General features: G+C 38.4%; 1 protein-coding gene across 1 annotated transcript in view; it reads left to right on the top strand.

Annotated features, from left to right (window-relative positions):
- The first annotated feature begins 3,932 nt into the window (after nt 1–3,932).
- Nucleotides 3,933–7,312, top strand: part of serpinf1 (serpin peptidase inhibitor, clade F (alpha-2 antiplasmin, pigment epithelium derived factor), member 1) — a 19,598-nt gene continuing 16,218 nt past the window's right edge. Inside the window, exon 1 of the mRNA XM_039826373.1 lies at nt 3,933–4,030. The gene's annotated coding sequence lies outside the window, so the exon portion shown is untranslated. The remainder of the gene's footprint in view (nt 4,031–7,312) is intronic.

The following is a 7,312-nucleotide window of genomic DNA, read 5'->3' as shown; positions in this document are numbered from 1 at the left end:
GTGGTCCCCTAATGCTGTATCTGAAGTCTCTTTATATAGACCTTAGTGGTCCCCTAATACTGTATCTGAAGTCTCTTTTATATAGACCGCTTAGTGGTCCCCTAATACTGTATCTGAAGTCTCTTTTATATAGACCTTAGTGGTCCCCTAATACTGTATCTGAAGTCTCTTTATATAGACCTTAGTGGTCCCCTAATACTGTATCTGAAGTCTCTTTTATATAGACCTTAGTGGTCCCCTAATACTGTATCTGAAGTCTCTTTTATATAGACCTTAGTGGTCCCCTAATACTAAGATACTGAATGGAAAGTTTACTTTTAAAAAGTTGCCTTGAGTTTGACACGTGTCATGATTTTTTAATTTGAGATTCAGTCACGGAGAATAAAATGTTGACACAGAAACGTGTATTTATGCTGTGGGAGGAGTACTTTACTGGGTACTCTGGATTCATTTGGAGGAAGTTAACCCTTCAACAGGATTCACTAAAAGCTGCCTCTCTCCAGACTGACATAAACCGGTAAGAGTACAGTTTCAGGTCTTCATATTTCTAATTTTATATTCATATATATATATAGCAGGGGGAATGAGAGGTGGGAAACACCAGAGCAGGGGGAATGAGAAAAGACTTTTACTCCATTATGCTGGCTCTTTTTATATATATATATAAATATATCTATATATCTATCTATATATATATATATATCTATCTATATATATATATATATATAAAAAAATTTTAAGGCCACAAAATTGCACAAGATACTTAGTTCCCTAGTTTTAATTATTAAAACTAATTAAGGGATAAATGTCTATAAAAAGAGCCAGCATAATGGAGTAAAAGTCTTTTCTCATTCCCTTCTCTACATTCATCTGTTACAGCTTTAGTTACTAGTTACTTTAGTTACTCCACTACATTAATCTGTTACAGCTTTAGTTACTAGTTACTTTAGTTACTCCGCTACATTCATCTGTTACAGCTTTAGTTACTAGTTACTTTAGTTACTCCACTACATTAATCTGTTACAGCTTTAGTTACTAGTTACTTTAGTTACTCCACTACATTAATCTGTTACAGCTTTAGTTACTAGTTACTTTAGTTACTCCGCTACATTCATCTGTTACAGCTTTAGTTACTAGTTACTTTAGTTACTCCGCTACATTCATCCTTTACAGCTTTAGCTACTAGTTACTTTAGTTACTCCGCTACATTCATCCGTTATAGCTTTAGTTACTAGTTACTTTAGTTACTCCGCTCACATTCATCTGTTCCAGCTTTGGTTACTAGTTACTTTAGTTACTGGTTACTTTAGTTACTCCGCTACATTCATCCGTTACAGCTTTGGTTACTAGTTACTTTAGTTACTCTGCTACATTCATCTGTAACAGCTTTAGTTACTAGTTACTTTAGTTACTCCACTACATTCATCTGTTCCAGCTTTAGTTACTAGTTACTTTATGTTACTAGTTACTTTGAGTTACTAGTTACTTTAGTTACTCCGCTACATTCATCTGTAACAGCTTTAGTTACTAGTTACTTTAGTTACTCTGCTACATTCATCTGTTACAGCTTTAGTTACTAGTTACTTTAGTTACTCCGCTACATTCATCTGTTACAGCTTTAGTTACTAGTTACTTTAGTTACTAGTTACTTTAGTTACTAGTTACTTTAGTTACTCCGCTACATTCATCTGTAACAGCTTTAGTTACTAGTTACTTTAGTTACTCTGCTACATTCGTCTGTTACAGCTTTAGTTACTAGTTACTTTAGTTACTCCTCTACATTCATCTGTTACAGCTTTAGTTACTAGTTACTTTAGTTACTAGTTACTTTGGTTACTAGTTACTTTAGTTACTCCGCTACATTCGTCTGTTACAGCTTTAGTTACTAGTTACTTTAGTTACTCCGCTTCATTCATCTGTTACAGCTTTAGTTACTAGTTACTTTAGTTACTCCCCTACATTCATCTGTTCCAGCTTTGGTTACTAGTTACTTTAGTTACTCCGCTACATTCATCTGTTACAGCTTTAGTTACTAGTTACTTTAGTTACTCCACTACATTCATCTGTTACAGCTTTGGTTACTAGTTACTTTAGTTACTCCGCTACATTCATCTGTTCCAGCTTTAGTTACTAGTTACTTTAGTTACTCCGCTACATTCATCTGTTCCAGCTTGTAGTTACTAGTTACTTTAGTTACTCCGCTACATTCATCTGTTACAGCTTTAGTTACTAGTTACTTTAGTTACTCCACTACATTCATCTGTTACAGCTTTGGTTACTAGTTACTTTAGTTACTCCTCTACATTCATCTGTTACAGCTTTAGTTACTAGTTACTTTAGTTACTCCGCTACATTCATCTGTTACAGCTTTAGTTACTAGTTACTTTAGTTACTCCGTACATTCATCTGTTACAGCTTTAGTTACTAGTTACTTTAGTTACTCCGCTACATTCATCTGTAACAGCTTTAGTTACTAGTTCCTTTAGTTACTCTGCTACCATTCATCTGTTACAGCTTTAGTTACTAGTTACTTTAGTTACTCCGCTACATTCATCTGTAACAGCTTTAGTTACTAGTTACTTTAGTTACTCCACTACATTCATCTGTTCCAGCTTTAGTTACTAGTTACTTTGGTTACTAGTTACTTTAGTTACTCCGCTACATTCATCTGTAACAGCTTTGGTTACTAGTTACTTTAGTTACTCTGCTACATTCATCTGTTACAGCTTTAGTTACTAGTTACTTTAGTTACTCCGCTACATTCATCTGTTACAGCTTTAGTTACTAGTTACTTTAGTTACTAGTTACTTTGAGTAACTAGTTACTTTAGTTACTCCGCTACATTCATCTGTAACAGCTTTAGTTACTAGTTACTTTAGTTACTCTGCTACATTCGTCTGTTACAGCTTTAGTTACTAGTTACTTTAGTTACTCCTCTACATTCATCTGTTACAGCTTTAGTTACTAGTTACTTTAGTTACTAGTTACTTTAGTTACTAGTTACTTTAGTTACTCCGCTACATTCATCTGTTACAGCTTTAGTTACTAGTTACTTTAGTTACTCCGCTACATTCATCTGTTACAGCTTTAGTTACTAGTTACTTTAGTTACTCCACTACATTCATCTGTTCCAGCTTTAGTTACTAGTTACTTTAGTTACTCCGCTACATTCATCTGTTACAGCTTTAGTTACTAGTTCCTTTAGTTACTCCGCTACATTCATCTGTTACAGCTTTAGTTACTAGTTACTTTAGTTACTCCGCTACATTCATCTTTTCCAGCTTTAGTTACTAGTTACTTTAGTTACTCCGCTACATTCATCTGTTACAGCTTTAGTTACTAGTTACTTTAGTTACTCCACTACATTCATCTGTTACAGCTTTAGTTACTAGTTACTTTAGTTACTCCGCTACATTCGTCTGTTACAGCTTTAGTTACTAGTTCCTTTAGTTACTCCGCTACATTCATCTGTTACAGCTTTAGTTACTAGTTACTTTAGTTACTCCGCTACATTCATCTGTTCCAGCTTTAGTTACTAGTTACTTTAGTTACTCCGCTACATTCATCTGTTACAGCTTTAGTTACTAGTTACTTTAGTTACTCCGCTACATTCGTCTGTTACAGCTTTAGTTACTAGTTACTTTAGTTACTCCACTACATTCATCTGTTACAGCTTTAGTTACTAGTTACTTTAGTTACTAGTTACTTCACACATTAAGATTACTGCACACAGAACACATGTAGTTTATAACATCTGATATTTAGACTCTGAATACTTCTTCCACCGCGGTCTGTCCTTGGTTACATTACGTAAAGCAGCGACTTCTGCCCATCTGTCTGTCTGTCTGTCTGTCTGTCTGTCTGTCTGTCTGTCTTTGCGCGTTCCCGGCGCTCTGTTCGTTGGCAGCAGCGTGTCCGCGCACAGCTGTGGGCGCCGAGCCAGTGGGCGTGTCCGCGCACAGACTCGAGGTCTCGTCTGCAGCGAGAGAGAGACTCTGAGCGACGTGGAGCGACCGGGAGCAGAGGAGAGGTGAGTGCGCTTTTTTTGGCTCTTTTTTTGCGCTTTTACGCACGACTTTTTAACAGGGACCCCAAAGGAAACTAGTTTACTGTATATTCGGCGCTGCAGCACAGACTGAAAGAGCCCGAAAATGAAGCATGTAAGTTCATGTTTGATAAACCTGCAGAGAAAAGTGGTTTTTCACTCCAACATTAAATCAATATTTTGGCAGAAAGAATATAAAAACCTGAAATCACCATCACCAAACTCCACCAGACTCCATGTAAATTATCAGGACTTTTAGCGTGTATAGAGCCAGCATATCTCCACCAGACTCCATGTAAATAATCAGGACTTTTAGTGTGTATAGAGCCAGCATATCTCCACCAGACTCCATGTAAATAATCAGGACTTTTAGCGTGTATAGAGCCAGCATATCTCCACCAGACTCCATGTAAATAATCAGGACTTTTAGCGTGTATAGAGCCAGCATATCTCCACCAGACTCCATGTAAATAATCAGGACTTTTAGCGTGTATAGAGCCAGCATATCTCCACCAGACTCCATGTAAATAATCAGGACTTTTAAGCGTGTATAGAGCCAGCATATCTCCACCAGACTCCATGTAAATAATCAGGACTTTTTAGCGTGTATAGAGCCAGCATATCTCCACCAGACTCCATGTAAATAATCAGGACTTTTAGCGTGTATAGAGCCAGCATATCTCCACCAGACTCCATGTAAATAATCAGGACTTTTAGTGTGTATAGAGCCACCATATCTCCACCAGACTCCATGTAAATAATCAGGACTTTTAGCGTGTATAGAGCCAGCATATCTCCACCAGACTCCATGTAAATAATCAGGACTTTTAGTGTGTATAGAGCCACCATATCTCCACCAGACTCCATGTAAATAATCAGGACTTTTAGCGTGTATAGAGCCAGCATATCTCCACCAGACTCCATGTAAATAATCAGGACTTTTAGTGTGTATAGAGCCAGCATATCTCCACCAGACTCCATGTAAATAATCAAGGATTTTTAGCGTGTATAGAGCCAGCATATCTCCACCAGACTCCATGTAAATAATCAGGACTTTTAGCGTGTATAGAGCCAGCATATCTCCACCAGACTCCATGTAAATAATCAGGACTTTTAGCGTGTATAGAGCCAGCATATCTCCACCAGACTCCATGTAAATAATCAGGACTTTTAGCGTGTATAGAGCCAGCATATCTCCACCAGACTCCATGTAAATAATCAGGACTTTTAGCGTGTATAGAGCCAGCATATCTCCACCAGACTCCATGTAAATAATCAGGACTTTTAGTGTGTATAGAGCCAGCATATCTCCACCAGACTCCATGTTAATAATCAGGACTTTTAGCGTGTATAGAGCCAGCATATCTCCACCAGACTCCATGTAAATAATCAGGACTTTTAGCGTGTATAGAGCCAGCATATCTGCAGGCGTGGAAGGGCGTTTCTGGGGCTCCAGCACCAAATGTTTATTTTGTTAAAATAACAGCATTTCCCCTCAGTCTACATTACAGTCTCACAACACATTACATACTTTATCATTCCAATATGCATCTTTACACTACATTTATACAATAAGTTGTGTTAATGTGCCTGTATGTATGTGGTCTCTATTGTACAGTATGTGTCAATATGGCCAATAAAACTGATTCTGATTCTTATATAAATATATATTTATTTTTTGGTACCATGGATGTTAAAGTTTTTTAAAGGTTAGGGGAACGTTAAGGGAACCTTCTCTAAAGGTTACAACGTTAGTGGAAAGTTAGGGGAACGTTATCTGAAGGTTGCAACGGTAGGGGAACGTTAGGGGAACGTTATCTGAAGGTTACAACGGTAGGGGAACGTTAGGGGAACGTTATCTGAAGGTTACAACATTACGGGAACGTCATCTGAAGGTTAGAACGTTAGGGGAACGTTATCTGAAGGTTACAACGTTAGGGGAACGTTATCTGAAGGTTACAACGTTAGGGGAACGTTAGGGGAACCTTCTTTAAAGGTTACAACGTTAGGGGAACGTTAGGGGAACGTTATCTGAAGGTTACAACGTTAGGGGAACGTCATCTGAAGGTTACAACGTTAGGGGAACGTCATCTGAAGGTTACAACGTTAGGGGAACGTCATCTGAAGGTTACAACGTTAGGGGAACGTTAGGGGAACGTTAGGGGAACGTTAACTGAAGGTTACAACGTTAGGGGAACGTCATCTGAAGGTTACAACGTTAGGGGAACGTCATCTGAAGGTTACAACGTTAGGGGAACGTCATCTGAAGGTTACAACGTTAGGGGAACGTCATCTGAAGGTTACAACGTTAGGGGAACGTTAACTGAAGGTTACAACGTTAGGGGAACGTCATCTGAAGGTTACAACGTTAGGGGAACGTCATCTGAAGGTTACAACGTTAGGGGAACGTTAGGGGAACCTTCTTTAAAGGTTACAACGTTAGTGGAACGTTAGGGGAACGTTAGGGGAACCTTCTTTAAAGGTTACAACGTTAGGGGAACGTTAGGGGAACCTTCTTTAAAGGTTACAACGTTAGGGGAACGTTAGGGGAACCTTCTTTAAAGGTTACAACGTTAGTGGAACGTTAGGGGAACGTTAGGGGAACCTTCTTTAAAGGTTACAACGTTAGTGGAACGTTAGGGGAACGTTAGGGGAACCTTCTTTAAAGGTTACAACGTTAGTGGAACGTTAGGGGAACGTTATCTGAAGGTTACAACGTTAAGGGAACGTCATCTGAAGGTTACAACGTTAGTGGAACGTTAGGGGAACGTTAGGGGAACCTTCTTTAAAGGTTACAACGTTAGGGGAACGTTATCTGAAGGTTACAACGTTAAGGGAACGTCATCTGAAGGTTACAACGTTAGGGGAACGTTAGGGGAACGTTATCTGAAGGTTACAACGTTAGGGGAACCTTCTTTAAAGGTTACAACGTTAGGGGAACGTTAGGGGAACGTTAGGGGAACCTTCTTTAAAGGTTACAACGTTAAGGAACGTTAGGGAACGTTCTCTAAAGGTTCTGAGAACGGTCGATGTAACCACAAACTAAACAAAGTTTGAACAAAGTTTGAAACAAAGTAGTAGTTTAGTAATAGTATTAGCTTATTGGAGTACTACTTAGAGGGTGCTTGTTGTGCCACTGAAAAGCTCAGATTAATAGTATAAATGTCTGACAACATTATGGAAAGGATCCCTTTTTTTAAACTCAAGAACAAATGCGTTCGCTACACCCACCAGACTCCATGTAAATAAACAGTAATTTTAGCATCG

Source organism: Perca fluviatilis, chromosome 16, assembly GCF_010015445.1.
Source record: "Perca fluviatilis chromosome 16, GENO_Pfluv_1.0, whole genome shotgun sequence".
NCBI classification, from domain to species: Eukaryota; Metazoa; Chordata; class Actinopteri; order Perciformes; family Percidae; genus Perca; species Perca fluviatilis.
Note: the sequence above shows the minus strand (reverse complement) of the source record. Positions and strands in the feature narration are given on the sequence as shown.